This window comes from Lissotriton helveticus, chromosome 3_1, assembly GCF_964261635.1.
Source record: "Lissotriton helveticus chromosome 3_1, aLisHel1.1, whole genome shotgun sequence".
Lineage (NCBI taxonomy): Eukaryota > Metazoa > Chordata > Amphibia > Caudata > Salamandridae > Lissotriton > Lissotriton helveticus.
Window position 1 is genome coordinate 485641982 of NC_136061.1, and position 20114 is coordinate 485662095.

A 20114-nucleotide genomic window follows, 5' to 3' on the forward strand; every position below is an offset into this window, starting at 1 on the left:
CAACAGTATTAAAAATTGCTTATTCAACACAACCATTCACCTGTCTGTGCATTTGTACTCACTCAGAAATAGTTTGCTGTTATCTCCTCACGTCTATATCTGCCATCACTTGGCGTACACACCCCAGCTGGCTGTGTTAGTGGCACAGCTTCGTCGTCATCATGGTCCTCGTAGTCACTCAACTCCACCTCAGTGCCCTTCTTCACCGCAAGGTTGTGTAACATTGCACAGACAGCTATGATTTTGCAACAGGTGATGGGGGTGTACTGCCTTGCACCTCCACTCTTGTGCAGGCATCTAAACCTGCTTTTCCAGATGCCGAATGTCCTTTCCACAACATTCCTGGTGCTTTTGTGGGCACGGTTATACCTCCTTTGGCTGGGTGTAGAGGGGTTGAGGTAGGGGGTGAGAATGAAAGAGCGGAGGGCATATGCACTGTCGCCTAGAAGGAAAAGGGGTAAAATGACTTACATGCATACATGTATTTCACTTTGCTGTTTTTGGTTATGGGGGGCTGATGATGTGTCTCACCTAGGAGGTATCCTTCTCCAAATTCCCCAGCCATCAGCCGTGCATAGATGCCGCTCTGTTGGAAAATGTAGGAGTCGTGGGTACTACCCGGAAATTTTGCTACCAGGTCTGTGATGGTGCATTTCGCATTGCAGATCACCTGTACGTTGATGGTGTGAGTGGACTTCCGATTGCGGTAGATGTATTCTGTGTCAGATGGTGGGCAAATCGGAATGTGTGTGCCGTCTATGCAGCCAATGATGTGGGGGAATCTTGCCATCTGGTAGAAGTCTGCTTTGGTCTGTACCAGTTCTGCCTGGGTTGCAGGGAAGGAAATGTAGTGGGCCATCCTCTGGATCATGGCATCAAGGAACTTGTGGAAGAACCTTGACAGGCTGCTCTGGGTCACCCCTCCTGCCACAGCGACTACATTTTGATAGCTGCCAGACGCCAGCAGGTGTAGGCAGCATAGCACCTGCACCTGCACAGGGATTGCGTGTGCCCTTGGGGTGGGGTGCTGCAACAGGGGTTGGAGGTCCCTAATGAGGTCTGTGATGGTCTCTGAGTCCAGCCTGTACCGCTGTAGGATCTCTGCATCTGTCAGCATGACCAGGGTGATACGCTGTCTGTATACCTGCTCCTCTCTTTGCCATTCCCTCTCTCCTTGCTGCTGTAGCCGTAGCCGCCTCGCTATGACATAAAAAGCTGCCATCCTGCAAGTTGCAATGCATTTTGGGGCTGTTTTTATGGGTTGGAGTTGGTTACCACCTGATCGTAATCCATGGTAATTGCCGAGTGGATTCTACCGATTTTGAGCCAAATTCGGTGTTTCTGTGCCTCCCTACATCTCCCCATCTGTCCGAAGCGGGGATTTTCCCGATCGGTGATTCTACCGAATTGGTAGGTTCTCCGATTTGCCTTCTGTCCGATTCGGTGTCTCTACCGAATCGGTACATGGACCGAATCGGCTTATGTCCGAATCGGTGTCAATATCGATTCGGTACATGCACCGAATCGGCTTATGTCCGATTCGGTGTCACTACCGAATCGGTACATGCACCGAATCGGCTTATGTCCGAATCGGTGTCACTACCGATTCGGTACATGCACCGAATCGGCTTATGTCCGATTCGGTGTCACTACCGATTCGGTACATGCACCGATTCGGTGTTTGCTTCCGATTCGGTGTGTTACCGAATCGTACTGTATCCGATTTTCGGTATGTACGTATCGGATTCTTTTACATTCGGTAATCATTCCGATTCGGTTTTCGCTCCGATTTGTACTTTTTTTTAAGCCCTACATCTCGATGCCAGTATACCGATCGGTAAGGGCCCTAAATCGGTATTTTCGGCCGTTACCGATCGGTAACGGCCTACCTACATCGGGCCCTTAGTTACCAGCTCAAAAGATTTTGTAAGCCGACAGTTGACCTGAACGTCAATAGGATTGAAGCAAAGCTTCACTGCCTGCCTACAGGCTCGGATGCCATAATGCCTGAAAAAGGGACGTAGCAAGGTGCATCGTATGTCCTTTAAATTGGGACAGTTGCAGATTACGTGAGTGATGTCTTCCTTCCCACTTCCGCATAGGCGACAGGTCAGAGTGCCTCCTTTCCTTTCCCAAGGTGGAAGATGGGGTTTGATCGCAATTACCCCCAAGCGTAAACTTAGAAAGTTTTCCTTCCTGCTTATCTTAATTCCGGCACTCAAGTAGGCTTGGGGTTTTTGCCTTACATAGTCACTGAGCACTATCCAGCCATGTGCCCTATTGGTAATAACTGCTTTGTCTTCTAGAACAGAAAGCATGGATGTTGTTTTTCTCACCGCATTTTTGAAGGAAAGATGATCCGTTGGAACAGCCCAAAGTTCGGTCAAGCCCAGTAACTCAATAGAGTCAAACAGATAGTCCCTGGCTGGTCATTTTTCTTGATTGTGCAAGGCTTTCCAGAGGTGGGACTTTAAATATCCGGCCTCAGCACTTCGGATGTTGTGCCAACTTTTAACGTAGGTACTCCTTCTTTCCACAGTTTGTCTTTGGATCCCAAATTCTAACCGGATTTGAGCCAGGGAGACATATTTTGGGAGATGAAATATTGCTCTATAGGAGCTGGCTGTTATAATGTCTAGGGCTGCTGCATCTTTACCTTTGAGCACCTCACCCCTGTATGTCAATGACGGCAGCAATTTGGCCCTCAGGACCGGTAAAAAGGGGTCAAGCGTGAGGTCAGGAAGCCGTCTCTTTAGTGACTTCAGTGCTAAATATGTTGTGATCCCCTTTCTTCGCATGGACTCTAGCTGAGGTTTGTATGAGCTATTATGGTCCGTTAATATTCCCAGGTATTTGTAACTTTGTACTTGATCCAAGCGTTGGCCATCAAGGGACCAGCTATTGGTCTTCTTTTTATGGTAGCTGCCATAATTTTGGTCTTCGTGAGATTTATTTTGCGGGAGTGTCGGTTAGAAAAACTGCTTGTTGTGTTGTGTAGGTGCTGAAGGCCAATTGGTGTCTGACTGATTAAAACCAGGTCATCAGTGTATAGCAAGTTTGACATTAGCTTGTTTTCCAGTTTTGGAGCATGGGATACACAGCTGACCAGCTCCCCAGGCAGATCGGCCAAAAAGAGGTTAAAAAGGATCGGGGCAAGGACGCACCCCTGCTTGAGGCCTTTCAAGGTCATGATTTGTTTTGAGATATGTGACCTTGTCCCTAGTTTGACCCTGATCCATGTGTCTGTATGCAGCTGCTTTAGCCAATCCAGAAATGTGTTTGGTATACCCCAATTTTCCAGTTTACCCCACAGTTTGGAACGATCGACATGGTCGAAAGCGGCTGTGTAATCAATAAAACACAGGAAGAGGGGCATTTTTGATGCTTTTGCTGCCTCTATTAACAACGTAAGAGCCAGTATATTATTTGTAGTACCTTGGCCACTGCAGAACCCAGTTTTATTAATGGGGATGATGGATTTATCTGAAGCTCAAGATGTTAGCTCGTCCAAGATTGTTCCGGCATAGTATTTGGCTTCTACGTCAAGAAGGACGATCAGTCGATAGTTATTTGGATAATTTCTTTTGCCTTGTTTAAAAATTGGGCTAATGATAGATCCTTTCCAAGAATCTGGAATGGTGACTTTGGTATTTAAGCCCATAAACACTAGTCGTAGGGCCTTGCTCCAGAAGACGGCAACATGTTTATACAGTACCAGTGGGATCCCGTTGGGGCTGGGTGCTCCCATATCTCTTCCCTTGGTTATTAGGCCTTTTATCTGTTTTTCCATGGAAGCATATTCTTTCTCTTCAGTGGGGTATGTAGAGTCTAGATCGCCAGCCATCAGAATCCCCTGTTGCTTGCGGATGTTAGTGCTGCTAACCAAGTGTGCTTTGGTTGTGCAGTTTTGTGTCACTTTTCTCTTATTGGGGGATTCAATGTCTGGTACCACGATGCCAGCTACCTTGTTTGGTTCCCCTCCCTTGTTGATAAAATGGGCAGAGAGCTAGTCTACCCAGTCAGCCTCTGTTATATTGGTACTAATTCCTGGGTGGTTTGGTCGCTATAGCTTGTGGATTGTTTGTCAGAACTTTGCGCTGTTGGGTTGCTTGGCATCCTGCAATAATTTAGCCCACATTTCGTCATTCTTTTGCCTTATTTGTCTCCACTTCCTCCTTCTCAATAGTGCTTTCGTTTGTCGAAGGGTCGACTGCAGCTCCAGGTTCCCTGGTGTTTTTTGCAGTTGCCGAAAAGTTTGGTTTGTGATACGTTTGAGGCTCTTAGTTTCTGGACTGGAATTTACTTGTGTTAAATCGTCTTCTGAGTGTCTTGGTTTGGTCCTGATCCTGGTCGCAAAATTGCCACTGAAGGTTTTAATGAAGTTTTTCCATGCTGTTACAATTGTGGTGCCAGTTTATTTTTCTCTCTCAAATAGGATTTTAGCAGTGGCTGATAGAGCTTCAATGTTGTTGGCATTGCACCTTAAACACTTTAGATTAGATTAGAGAGTTCTTCATTTGCAGACGGTTTCCAGGTGTTTAGTGTAACAGCAGACCTCGCATTCAACAATACTTCTTGTGGGAGGTGATCACTCTGAACATTGACACCTATTTTAAAGGTTGCTATTTTATTGAACATGGCTAGTGTTACAAGCGTATAGTCTAAATAAGAGAATGTTTTTGAGGAGTGAAAAGTGGCAACTGGTGGATTATCCTCCAAGAAGCGGCCATTCAGTGCTCTTAGATTTAAATGTTCTAGTTCTTGTAGCAGATACTTGGCCCATCTTGTAGGTTTTCTAGTGTTTGCTTGGCCCTGGTTCGGTATCCCCCAAAGTGATGTAAGTTCATGCACAGGCCCGACATCTTGGCTTGATCCAAAAAGATTTAAATTAAAATCGCCGGCAACGATTATGTGGTCGGTGTCTTGCTCATCCATAATCCGTTTTATTTCATTTGACAGCTCCTTTACTGCTTTTTGTTTTTGCTTGGAGTGCACGTAGGTGTTAATTATTATAACTTCTTATGTTGTTGAATTTAAGCTTTATCTGTATTGCATGAACGGCATTGGGTGATGTAATTTTCTCCTCTAAAGGCTTTATTGACCCCATTGTGGTTATTAAAGCCAGCATCATTAGTCCCCCTGAACTGCGACCAAAGTTAGAGCCCTTTGTTGCCGGGACGAAATAGGAGGAATATCCTTGGAGTTCCTTGGCGGTTTCTTCCCAGGTTTCCTGGAGAAATATTAAATCAAATGTTTTCAAGTAGTTGACTACTTCGTGATCGACCAATTTGGCTGCCAGGCCATTATTTCCAAATGCAGAGTTTAATTTGACCTTGCACAAGTAGAGCTGTCTGTGAGGTATCACACTCTTGTCAATTTGGACGGTCTGTTAATTTTGTCCGTGTTATTTGTGACCGAGCTTCTGGACCCGGTTTCAAAATTGGAATTAATGGCCCTATACTTCTGCTTAAATTAGAACCCTCTATTCTAGCAGGGAGTTCGCCAGGGGTTCTGCTTCTTGCCCCTCTTAATACTGAAGTGGTGTTTTTGTCTGAGATGATAATTCGGGCTTTTAAGAACGGAGTTGGATAAGGAGGTTTCAATTCGACTGCCATTTTTATACCCCAGTGTTTGAGCGTGCTTTCCTCCTCCTTGATTTTGTTCACGATTTTGCTTGAGTTCCATCTTGTCCTCGTCACCTCCTTGTCCAGGCGGTTATTACTTGGACGGAATTCTATGGAAAGTAGGTCCGATGAGTTTATATTCCCAAGGCTCGGGATGGAGTTTGAGTCGTAAAATGTTCCCCCTGTTTAGTATGTCATCTCTTCCGCGTGATTCATATTCAGGAATGAGAGTGATGCTGACCAGTTCTTCAGTTGTACTTTCCTTAATTCTGTAAGTAGGGGTTTCGACCTGTAAGTAAGTCCTTTGTTCCAGAAGATGGTTCTGGTCTACTCCTTGATCGGCAGAATTACGAGAAATTGACGGGAGGGCAGATAAAGACTTGTTTTTGCTGGGTGAGCAGCTTTGTTTTACAGGGCCCCCAGACTGTTTTTGTCGATACTCGTTTTTTGCCAAGAGAAATTCGTTGGGTAGTGTCCCCTGGGGTTGACCCTCCCTGATGTATTTAGGAGTTGCTGGGTTGTTTGCAGTTAATGTTGATTCCTGCCTCTCATTCATTGTTGGGATATTCCTTCTTGCTGGGCCTTTTGCTGTTGATATTACCTCCTGCCTCTCATTCACTTCGGGGATGTCCCTTCTTGCTGGACTCGGTGATGGTCCCAAGGTGACAGCCGTAGTTGTTGTGGGCTCTACGGAGGAGTGATCCAACCTGCCAGGCAATACGGGACAGAAAGTGGAACCTGTTTCTTCAAAATCGGGGTCTGTTCCTATCGCAGTGACAGACGGTTTGCTTAGTGTATTTAAAGCGGGAAACATCCATTACAACGAAACTTTTACAACGCACTACCATTACGACGCAACTTTTACAACGCAAACCATTACAACGCATAGTGCTGGGGGGCGCTCTAGGATAGGGAATGTATTTAATATACTATCCAACACCTTCCCTACTATCCACGGGGACTGGAGTTGGAATAGTAAATTAAATAAATCACTATCCAGCGCCTAAAAGCATTATGCGTTGTAATGGTATGCGATGTAAAAACCGCGTTGTAAAGGCATGCGATGTAAAAGTATGCGTTGTAACGTCATACATCCATTTAAAGCATCAGATAATGGCTTCTTGATGCGACCCTTCCTTGTTTGTTTTTTACGAGATTTTTGAGGTGTAGGATTTTTATTTGAAGGAGCTGTTTTTATCGGGGTCATTGTTGGTGTTACGTCATTATCTGCAACAGTGTTGGAAGAGCTGGTTGCTGTTAGTTCGATTTTTAGGGGTTCGGGTGAGGCGTTCGCTGCCTTGTGCCTTTCATCTGTAGATGTAAGGGGTAATGGAGCACTGCCTTTTATTTCTGATAGAAGATTCCCTAGCGTAGTTGGTAATGTTGTTAGCTTGTCAATTATTGGTGCACAGGTGCCTTCAAAATGAATGGTTTGACTACCATGGAGCGCTTCTTGTCCCCGCTTAATTAGGTTATTGAGATTGAGTATCGTATTTTTTGTCGATCCCCGACGTGAAATCGGCCAATGTCCGGAGGACCGTAAGCTGTAGGTCCATTTTGTGCGATTGATATTTGTTAAAAAGATAACAGACCAGGTCTGATGAAACTTCTTCTTTATTCACGGCCTCCTCTGTGCCAACAGGAACACATGACACTACAGTACATCGCCCTCTTCAAGATCAGTCTCACACACTGAACATTCTAAGGATGCCTTCAGGGGTAAGGGAGGTTCCAAGGAGGGAAGAAAGGAAGGGGTGGGGGAAGATACCAAGTACAGGATAATAATATGTATACAACCTAAACCTGTGTAGGGCTAGAACATAGCCCAACAATAATCCTAAGATAATTAACAACTTATGTTAAACACACCTTAGACCTTGTGAATATGACACCTTTAGCTACCAGGATTTGTGCATTAAAACCTATGGATTATAACAATATTGTAAAGCTGTAGTAGAGTATTGCATTGAGCTAGGAATTGCTGCCAAATCGATTCAATGGGCGTAATATTACTGTGGTTGCTTCTTTCCTGCAATGGTGTATTAATTGGTACAGAAGATATGTTAGTTTGAGCAGGTTTTAGATTGTATGAAGCGGCAAGGTCCTCCCATTCCTGTGAAGCCAGGAAGGACAAGTCTGGGCTTGATATATGTGAGTCTTCGTAGGGAGGTATCGTGTGGCGATCTGGTGGTTTACTGTGGGAGACCGCCAGATAGTCTGGTGCACCCAATATCCCTGGCTTTAATTCTTGCAGCTGGTGTGGGGAACTGTTTTTCGGAGGTTCTGTTGATTTACTGGCCAAGAAGCTGTGGGAGACTGCCGGATAGTCTGGTGCACCCGATCCGACTGACTTTAATTCTTGCTGCTGGCGTGGGGAACTGTTTTTTGGAGGCAGCAAGAGAGCCATTCCTAGACGATCTGTGAGCTGGTTCTGGGCCGTGCCCCCTAGTGTGTCAATTCCAACTTTTGCCCCTATTTCCTCTTCAATGACATTTTCAGCTTTTTAGCAGATTCTGGTCGTCTGTTGTGGATGTATTCCTTTGGTCGGTTTTGACTTGATTTTCAACTTGGTTATTAAACTGGTGAATTGAGGGTTGGAATTGGGGTTTAAATGGTGCAGTAAGTGACGTAGGAGGAGCCTGATCGGCTGACTGATTAATTGGCTGGTAGATTGGTCCAAACTTCTCTGGCTGTAATAGTGGTTGCAGCCCTTTTACATTCCCGCTTTTTGAGTAAATTATTGTACCCGGGTCTTTCAAAAACGCGAAATTTGAGTAGATTTTAGGTTGCAATGTGCAAGGCATTTTTCTTGGTTTTGCGCTGACGTTGTCGCCAGTAGTGGGGGAGTTTGTGCCAGGGCTGGTGCAGGTGGACCCCGTGACTGGGATACTTTCTGTGCTTTCCATGCTTTTTTTGGTGAATACTGACCCCAGTCGTGGGCCACTTGACTCTTCTATACTAGCCTTTGCTTTACCTTGTTTTGTTTGGACTTGGGCTTGGACCTTAAAGGAGTCTGTAGATCGTATCTGGTATAACTCGTAATATGTAATCATTTGAGTCTACTGAATAGGTGGAAGTTCCGGGTGGATGCTGCGCCGAAGGAGGAGAGAGTGGCTGCCAATGCCCTGGTTACTGGAGGTTCCAGACCTAGATGTGGCAGATGCGCTCCTCGCACACTTCCATGCACCTGGGGGTGCCTGCCGCAGGGGTGGGGGACCAGCTGCTATTCGCACTCCTCTCCTCCCTTCTCACTGCTCTCTAGGTGACCCCAAGTGCCCCAAACAGCGGTCCAGCAGTCCAGCAGATCAGCAAGGGGGACCTTAGCCTTGCCTTCACCTCAGCGCTCCCCCTTAATGTCGCACAGTGGGCTGTACTCCACTGCACTCCAGACCGGGGGAGCAGAGATGTTGATTTTGGGGGCTGATGCAAGGGCCGGTGTCAAAGCTCAAAGAAGTCAGAAATCATGAGAAGTGAGGTGAGGACAGTTTATCAGCTGTTTGGAGGTTCATTGCCCCACTCTCTGCAAGAAGTGGTGGGATGCGGCCAACCTTGTCCAAAAGCCGCCGCAGGGGAAGCGTGAAGGCATTGACGGCATTGAGGGCTGTGAGAGGGCCCCCCCTCTCGTTCCCCGCTCCCAGTTCCTCGGCAGATGGGGGCTGGTGTACCGGTGCTGCGATCAGCCTGCACCTCAGACCTTGGACGCGGCACACCAACGGGACCAGTTGGGATCAGCAGGGACGCCTGATAAGGGGAGCCTGACACCGGAGGCTGAAGTGACAGAGTCAACGGAGGGCTGAGAGAGGGACCCCCCCCAGCCCTGTATACAATTTGGGGCAACAGCAAATGGACAATCCCGCTGGCAAACTCAGCATACACGCGGTGCAGCTGGTATATAAGGTATTTATTCCACCCCTCCCGCCTACCCACATTTTAAACTATCTCCATTGTTCAAAATGGCTGGGGCCATAAAACTGTAGTAATAAATCCTACCGACGCCCCTGATGCCCACGAGGCCCTGCAGCTCAACTCCTCCACACAAGTTCACCAGAAGTAGAGATAAGCCTCCCTCTCAGCATGCTATGAGCAGTGCCTGCACTAACGGAAAGTGAAACAGCCCTTCCCTGTGCTCAAAGGAAGAGCAGCAGACAGAGGACTAATATCTCTATCTCCTCTAGCGGTTCGGCCATCTTGGACTGTCTATCCTTATCCTTGGCGACCATCATGGACTAGTCATCCCCCACGTTTAAATGTCTGCCTTATTACAGTGGTACTTTTTGGAGATGGCTATTTGTATCTTGCACACCACACTTTTTAGTCACCTGTAATGTACTGACGTTACCCCAGACCTTGCATCATTTGCTTACACGCAAGATTATGATAGGGTGTCTGCCTTTTACGGTGATATTATATGGCTATAATCCTAAAGATAGGGTGTCTGCCTTTTACGGTGTGATTATATGTCCTTTTTCTTAATGGTATACTGCACATCCCACTTTTTCTGCACCTCTATACACCAATTGCTACCTCATATATTTTGGTTGCTCACTATTGTCACTTTAGATCTCATGTAATTTTTAGGTTGCAATTGTATTTTGCTACTGATTCATATACCTCACTTATTTTGACTACTCACTATTGTTTATAGCACATAACTTTTGTTGCAACTATATCTTGCTACTGACTCATGTACCTCATTTATTTTGAAACACTCTTCTTTGACTTTTCACTATTGTCTCTTTTGACTCAGGCCCTTTACTATCTGCATCGGTATTTCAGTCCAATATACCATCAGTGTTAAACCTATATTTTATGTTGTACCTGTGTGACCCACGATGACCTCACTGTAATGCTCCGAATAATTGCACATTTTGACCTGCCACACTTATGTAACCTGCCCCCATTTCAAGCTTCATTCCTTTAGACACCAATTACTACCTCATATACTCTGGCTGCTCATCAATGTCACTATTGTTATATGCGATTGTGTATTAGCTTAAGTGTTTGTATTCTGCTCCCGTATATCATTATTGTGCATCCTACACCTGTGCAACCCGTACCCACTACAGATCCTACCCCTATCTGCATTGACTACTACAGCATACACTTTAGCTGTCCACTAGGGTCACATTCATTCCATGCAACCGGCGATTACTGGACACCCTCCCACAACTGCCGACTACAACACCCCAACATGGAGCTCATCGGCAAGCACACATACAGAATCAACTACCCACCCGCACTCACCAAAAAAGCAGCTAAACGCTTTAAACACAACTTACTGAGGTCTCACCCTGAAACACCCTTTGCAGACACCTACTACTCACCAGTCATTGGTGATGTAAACATTGATATCATCTTCCACACCGCACGCAGAGCTCAATGGAGAAAAACGTTCCTCTCTCTACTCACCATATCCAATTCCAGGAAATCCGCTCACGGCCAAACACTCTCCATCACACCATCCCTACTCTTCCCAGGCAGAACCTCCATCACTATCTATAGCAATGGGATTGTCCTAATCCAATCCACTGACAGGAACCTTGAACTACTAGACAACCTGTTCCCCACTTTCGTACAGCACCTCTCCAATACACGGACCCCACTCAATCTGCTCACCCTTGACCTCACAGCCCCCAACCATAGCGATGCCAACACAACTCAGTCCCTAAATGACACGCATCTCTCCTCCACCACCGGTACCGCCGTCATCCACCCACCTACTGCAACCACTTCAAACTCCTTAATCACAGACTCAGATGCCCCCCCGGCACAAACCAGCCGCACCCCCTCCCGTCCCACCAACACCCTGACCTCCAGTCATACCACTCCCATTCCTCCCTCCCCTGACAACACAGCCCCCAACCACAACGCCTCTAACCTACCTCTGCCACAAAAGATCATGCACCTCTCCTCCACCACCGGCACCACAGTCATATACCCACCTGCGGTTGATACCTCACACCCCTCAACCACAGTCACAGTTAGGTCACCCACGCACACCAACAGTCCCCCCTCCCCCCTTTCACCAGCCCACATGCCCATTCTTCTCACACATGACACCACAGCTCCCACTCACAATACGCCCTACAGAGTTCAGCACCAGACCGACACGCACACAGACAAACCCCACCCCTTACTCCTCCCCACTCTTAGCCCCCACCTCCACCCATTAACAACCCACACTGAGCACGTCGCTATCAACCCAACGTCGACTCCACAAAATAGAACAACGTACATTCACACTTCCCCTCCCATTCTCACCCCCCATCACCCTACAGGCGTCCCCATCACCGCTAACACACGCCCATCCTCCACCATGCACTCTCCACCTACCACCAATACCCTCCTCCATACTATGTCATCCTCCCACAACCTTCCAATACCCACTACCAACACAAATATCACACCAGACTACGTTATGGCCTCCCTCCTCCAGCTCAAAGAAGACATTCACATCATCAAACAACTACTCTGCACGCATTCCAGTCACTCCTCACCCACCACCCTCCTCAAGCTCAAACAAGACATTCACATCATCAAACAATTACTCAGCACACATCCCAGACACCCCGCACCCGCCTTCACCAGCCCCACCCTTCCTAACAGGACCACCACTGGGTTGGCTGACTCGCGCACTCAACGCCCCCCGCACTGGACCACAATCCCTGTTCGCAATCGGGAAAAACGTCTGCATCGCTCCTGCAACACACTATCGGACCTTGACACAGTTACCCTCCTCCGCTCCTACGACCCAGCTCCCCTTACCAACATACCCTCCACACTCGACGCCATCCCAACGATTCATCCAAATCCCCTTAGACCCCCAACGCAAAACAACAGAATTTCTACCCTGAGCAACCTGAGAAAAGTCCCCCTCTCTCTAGAACCCCCTTCTACCCTCGACACACCCCGTCTCAAATGCACCCTCCTCAACTGCAGATCGGCCTCTAGGCATTCCTCTGCAATCGCTGAGCTCATATTATCACTAGACCTTGACCTAATCATCATGACTGAAACCTGGCTAACTGAATCTTCTACACCCATATTGGACATTCTGGTTCCCCCTAGCTACCACATCACCAGACTAGACAGGGTTGGTCAAAAAGGTGGGGGGATCGCATGTATACACAGGAGTAACCTCTCTGTCTTGAAAGTAACCTCTCCTTCCCTACCCTCCCCAACCTCCTGTGAATACATTTGCCTCGATATTATCAGCGGGGGCAAACCGATATGCTCTCTTCACGGCATTTACCACCCACCAGGGGACAATTCTACCTTCTCGCAACAAATCATGGATTTGATCACAACCAATTCAGGGCGACAACTCACACAAATATACCTTGGCGACTTCAACCTTCACTGGAACGATCATAATGACGCGGTGGTAAATAGTCTTAAAAACTTCCTCGACGCCCTTGACCTCACCCAAATTTTCAACAGCCCGACCGACGAGAAAGGCTCCATCATCGACCTTATCATCTCCAAAGAGGACTCTATCCAACTCGAATCGATCCAACCCTGTGACTGGTCAGATCATCACATTGTCACTTTCTTCATCAACGAAAAAGTCAAATTTAACCCGGTTCAATCCTTAAAGCCCAAAGTCTGGAAAGAGACCTGAAAAAACTCAACCCAAACTTTCTGCCCCCCAACAGCTGCAATATATTACTTCCTCCCAATGGCGTTACGGATGTACAATCCTTGACGGATCATTATCTCAACGCTATGACCTCTATAGTTAACGAAGCTGCACCTATGCAACTAAAAAGAGCATCCACAAAAATGTCCAACCCTTGGTACAACGGGAGTCTCAATGACGATAGACGGGCCATGCGAATGGCAGAGCGCACCTGGAGATCAGTTCCCTCCGCACTGCATCTAAAAGCGCTGAAGAAAAAGAGGAATGCCTACTTCAGGAAAATAAAACGCTCAAAATCAGATTTCTTCAGCCGCCAGCTTGACCAAGCCTAAAATCGTCCGAGAAAGCTGTTTGACCTAATCAGAACACAATCCAAGGAACAACCCCAACCACTCAGCACCCTGGGCGAAACACCCTCCTGTGAAGACTTCGCCTCCTTCTTTATCCAGAAAACAGACAACATAAAGAACGATCTCCTCATTGACTTAAGTCTCTACCCCAAACCCCTCTGCACAGCACCCACTGAACCAAAAAACAATGCTACATGGTCATCCTTTGCCACCTACTCAGAAGAAGAAATTGCTAGACTGCTCAGCACTGTGAAACCAGCCAACCACCTCACGGACCCCCTTCCTGCCAACGCGGTCAAAGACCTTACCCCGTCGCTCCTCCCACTCTGGACTAAAATTATCAACAGCTCACTCCAACAAGGGACCATTCCTGACTCCCTCAAAGTTGGACAAGTCACACCTCTACTAAAGAAACCTACAGCCGACCCCTCTGATCTAAATAATTACCGCCCCATTACCAATATTCCGACCCATGCCAAACTGCTGGAAAAATGCGCACAAACTCAATTGACTAGACACATTAATCAGTTTGATCTACTCAACCCTCATCAATCAGGCTTCAGAGTGGACCACAGTACAGACACTGCTATGATTCACATAATTGACGACGCCCTCCAAATCCTGGATCAAAACGATACCTGCCTCCTTATCCTGCTTGATCTCTCTTTTGCATTCGACACCGTCAAACATGAGAACTTACTCGATCTCCTAAACACAAGAATGGGTATATCTGGAACTGTGCTCAAATGGTTCACGTCCTTTCTACACAACAGAACGCAGAAATTCAAGAGTAACAACGTGTTGTCTTTGCCTATACCGGTATCGCTAGGCGTCCCACAAGGATCCTCCCTATCCCCAACTTTGTTTAACTTAGTTATGGAACCTCTCACCACCTTGCTACAAGCTTCCAATGTTCAATTCCACATGTACGCCGATGACACCCAACTCTATCTCAAAGTGCAATCACCCAAAGACATTATGCTCCTGAATTCAACGATCAGAAGCACCCAATCATGGTTGGCCGCTAATCATCTCAAACTCAATGCTCTTAAAACGGAGTTCTTCCTGTTCTCACCTCCTGCGAAGTCCAATACCACTCAAATCTGGCTTAAACACCTAACGGCACTCAATGTTCAACCCACCATCGTGGACTCAGCAAAATCGCTAGGCATAACACTGGACACCAACCTCAACATGCAGGAGCACATCAACAAAGCAACTAAGGGGGCAAACTATCAGATCAATACCTTAAGGAAACTCAAACCCTTCCTTCCAGCCAAAGATTTCCAAACTGCGGTACAAGCTCTAGTCATCCCCCGAATAGATTACGGCAGCATCACCCTCTGCGGTCTCCCACTAACTACCACGGCACCCCTAAGAGCTTCTCTAAACGCCGCAGCGAGACTCATCACCGGATCAAAAAAACACTCACACATTTCCCCCGACCTGAGAGCCCTGAATTGGCTGCCTTTTGAAGCCAGAATACATCTGAAAATCGCCTGCATCACGCACAAGGCTGTCCACCTGAGTTCACCCGGATACCTCGCCCAGAAGTTGACGATCTCTGGAGGCTCTAGAAAGACCAGAGGCACAAACAATCTCCTGCTAAAGCCCCAAAGGTTCCGCAAGGAAAAAACTTATAAACGCTCCTTCTCAGGAATGGCGCCCAGGATCTGGAACTCACTCCCCCCTGAAATCAGGCTCATCTCCTCTACCATACTTTTTTAGAAAGAAGTAAAAGCTATCCTCATGGCTAAATACACTTGAATTGTTCTTGGGGATGATTTTACAGATGTTGTACCATTCAGTTATACTGATCTCTATGCTTGTTGTATGACTCGTATTATTGACCTGCCTGAGTGTTTACGCTTTTAATTATTTGTATCTGTTTCATTACTGATGTATCTGGCTGACTATGTTCCCACATGTATCTTCCCCACCCCAATTGTTATATACTCACACGCTGCTGCCTTTCTCTGTAAAGCGCTCTGATATCTGTAAAGACCTTGTTCGCGCTATATAAAACTTTCAAAATAAATAAAATAAATAAATAAAATCTGCGCTTTCTCACTGAAGTTACCCCCGCAGTACCACAGACCTGTAAACTGCGACAGCCACCACCGCTGCCGCCTCCTCCGCCGCAACCCCCTACATAATGGGTGGTAGATGGTGAGGGTAGAGGATATAGGCAGTTAGCAAAGGTGGCAAGATGGCAGATGGCAATGCGATATCAGGCAATTTCAGGCCGTGACAGGGTGCCACAACAGGCAGCGATGGCTCAAGGGAACAGGTGACAAGCAGCACAGCAGGCAAGCAGGGGCAAACTGGAGCAAATCGGCCCCTACAGGTACAGGTGATAGCAGCACCAGCCTCGCGTGGGCAGAGGGGCAAAGGACAGGGTAGAGAGCCAGATGCGCTGAAAGCTAGACTGGCTGCTGCTGGCAATCCCGCTTACCCTCTGCCTGCTGCCGCGGTCGCAGCCATAGTCCACAATCCCCAGTCCCCGGTAGGTGCAGGAAACAAGGAAGCACGTCGGCCGGCTGGCCAGGCGCTATGACTGGCTTGGGGGCTTGAGGGCTTGTCGACCTTCTGTCTGTGTGGCGCGAGGCAAGCAGATTCCGACGTCCTCCCGCTCGCACCCTCGTTGCTCCTTTCTCCGCGGTTTGCTGCGGTTACAGTAACACTGTGGCGTGGATCAGAACAGATTCAGTTGTCACCTGGTGTCTCGAGAGCAAGTAGCCCCTGATGTACTTCACCAAGTGTGGCAGTAGACAATAATGAGCTCTTCTGGAAAGTGGCTCAGGTTCTCTTTGAGTGAGGGGGGGTCTCAGGTTCCTTGAGGGTATATGTGAGCCCATCCATGCCTGTGGATTGTCTGCTGGGGTACGACCTGGAGCATACCGCCTGGAAGGAGGTGAAGCTAAAGTTACACTTGGAGATGTGGATTGCCTGGGTGGGCATGCATGACCACGTGGTCCATGGCAGCCCAGGGTAATCAAGAGGACCTGGGGCCTGAAACAGAAGCACAGGTGCCTGCCAAAGAGAAGAGGGGCGGGGAGCACACAAAATCCTCTCCTGAGATTCTTACACCCCTACGTCGTACGTCTTACGCATGTGCACTCACAAGACACACAACATAGGGGTTATCAGTGAAGAAGGACAGTGAGGAGGAGGAAGGAGAGCGGCCATGGTGAGGAGGAGGCAGCCAAAGCAGGTAAATGCCTTTTTATTACTTTATAATTACTTTGGGAGGGTGGAGGGGACGGATAACTACGCTCTGCCACGGAGTGGTAGTTTTGCCTAAACTCCACGTTCATAACGGAACGCGGAGTAGGCATAACTGCGTAAACTACACTGGTGGAGCATAGTTACCCACCCGGGGTTAGTGGACTGATGTCCGGGTTCAGCCAGACCACAGGCCCCTCAGATGGTTAATGCAAATGAGGGGTCAGAACCAAAAAATATTGAGGTGATCCATATCCCCACAGGGAATGGAATGCATGGTGGCATACCGCCATGGCACAGAACATATCAATGTTGATGGTCTCCAGGTTATTCCATCTTAGTGAAGAGAACTCCCATGAGGTTGAGTAGTTCTCCCCACTTTCAGTTGGAGGGACAGGTTTTAGACCTGGCATCTTTGGTGTGTTTTTCCCTTGTCTTTTTTGCTTCTAACCTCCTGTTTCAGACTCTGTGCAGCATTTTGTTTTTTGCTGGTTTTGGAACTGTGGGCACTTTGCCACTGTCAATATTGGTATCGCAACTGGAAATAAAATGTTGTGACTAAGCAGAGGCTGAGTAGGATGTAAAAAAGTGATTAAACCACGCTAAAAGTACTTGTGAAATGTGCCTTCCAGACAGACGACGACGAGGGAAAATGAAGTATTAATTTAATTTTCCCAATTTGTCGTCTGTCATAATCCCCCCACTCGGCCTCACCGCGCTTACCTGCACGGGCTGCGGCTGCTTCCAGCTCCCCAAAAACTTCACAGTTGCACACCAGACCTGGTATGGGGGCATTTCATCTTAGGTTGGTCCTGTTTGAGAAACAAGCCAAATTCAAGCAGCCATTCAATCCATGGCCCACCTCTAAATAATGAGGCATCATTTTTGGATCAAGTGAATCAGGGACCTGATCAAGAAAACAACTACAACAGCATGAATACAAAGCCAGAGGTAAGAGAAATATCTTTCAGTCTTCTATTAGCTGTACCGTCTCAATACAAGGTAGTCAGCAACAAGAAGGCCAGCATTTAACTTTTGTTTTCAATCCAGGAGTTTGACTAGATGTTATTTTATAAAAATGTCCCAGCCTTTATGGGGCAGATTACGATGGCAGTGAGACCGCCACTGACAGCCCGTCAGTGGCGGCCTCACCGCCATCGTAGACAGGATTCCCACCCTCCACATTACAATGGTGGGTGGTGTGATGGTGGTCGGTGGACATCCGACGGGCTCCTTGAGCCCGCCAGTGCAGCAAAGGGGCTCGCAATACCTGCAATTGTGGCAGTGCCTACCAGGGATTACAATGTCCCTCCCCATCAGCCATTTCATGGTGGTTCACCCGCCATGGAGAGGCTGACGGAAAGGGAAATTGGGGGCCCGTAGTGGGCCCCTCTACCCCATTCCCTTGATTTTGGGAGCCCTCCTATATATCCCTGCACCATGTGGTAGGCACCGCATGGTGCCTGCCACGTAGTGCAGGTATATGTTTCCTGCCTATTTCTTATACTGCGATGTGTGCTGCAGCACCCACCGCAATACAGGAGATAGGCACTGTGACCGCCTTGGTGGCAGTCATGTTTTAATAAGGTTGACGGGACCGCCAACAGCAAGTCGTGGTCCCATTGTTCAATAGGATGGCGGGCAGATGTAAGTCCACCCCCATCCTGATCAACCCCATAGTTTTTATAAGTTCTTTGTGTTTACTACCTAGTCTGACTAGCTACTTTTTCCAGAGAAATACTTGATAGTCTGAGACGGATTCTGCAATTTTAGAATTGTACTGCTGGCCATTTTTCCAAGGCTTTTAACGCCATTTAAAATGTAAAAATAGTGTCCCACTTCTAAATAGCAGCCTTGCATACAATGACATTTCAAAAAAGTAGGTGAGTTGATTGGATCACTTAATAAAGGCTCTTTAATAGAAGGGATCTTATACAAACATTTGCCTGGGTGATGAATTTGGCTGTTAGACTCTGCACTGCTATGGAAACAGCTGTATGGCATGCATACAGTAATGTAGCTATTGTTTAACAAGGTGTGTTTAAACAACATTTCTTGCTGTGGCAAAGAGCACTAAAAATATCATCAGTACACAAGTAAGCAACATCAATACTTTTGACTCAAGCTGCCAAAGTGGGCTGAAAGAATTACTCACTGGTTAACGATAAAAATGGTTTAAACAATGAGGGAAGTGATTCTTTAAACTTCAGAGTAAGGAAACATTTTTTTTTTGTGGGTCGGGGGGAGTTCAGGATAACTAATGACAGAGCAGCCTTACATTCCCCAGATGTTAAATCTAAACATATATATATGTTTATATAAATATATATCTAAACGGCTAGAAAAGACTTCTTTCAGCGACAGCACTCCCGTGGTACTGAATTTTGTATTAATTAAATTATAGTAGCCTGTAGACAGACAAACATCTACCCGTTTCGGCAAAAGTAGACTTGTTAACCACACACACACACACACATATACATATACATATACATATACACATACATATATATATATATATATATATATATATATATATATTTATTAATATATATATATATTCACTGAAAAAACCATAGGTTATAGACCATATATAGTTAGGAATTAGCATTTACAAAACCTTATTTTACTCACACAAAACCATTGAAATTCCATATATAGTTAGTTGCACTAACTATATATCGCGCACCCGCAATCCACTGCTGATGATGTCACATATTACATCATTCATGACATGGTCAGTGACATCACTGATGACATCTCAAATGACATCACTGATGACATCACTGACGACATCTCAAATGACATCACTGATAACATCTCAAATGACATCACTGATGACATCACTGATGACATCTCAAATGACATCACTGATGACATCACTGATGACATCATCCAGTGACTGTGTGTTTCTGTAAAGTTAAAATGTGTCTTACATATTGAAGAATGAGTGGAAGTATAAGTGTCTGGACAAAGGATTTAGTAGGTGCATGACTGAATGTATGAGTGAGTGATTAAATGTGTCTCACTGAGTGCATGGGTTAGTGACTAAACTATCTTAATTTGAGCATCATTATGTCTGTTGTTCTGTAAACTGCTGCACGTGTTGATCAGTAGCTATATGATTAACTATATGGGTTACTGATTGATTGTCCAAGTATTTGTATGGGAGACTGAGTGTGTGTGTGGCTGGCTGGCTGGGAGGTGTGTGACTCTGTGCAGATCAATGTGTACTTGTATCAATGATTCTATAAGAAGGTAAGTATGTGTTAGTAT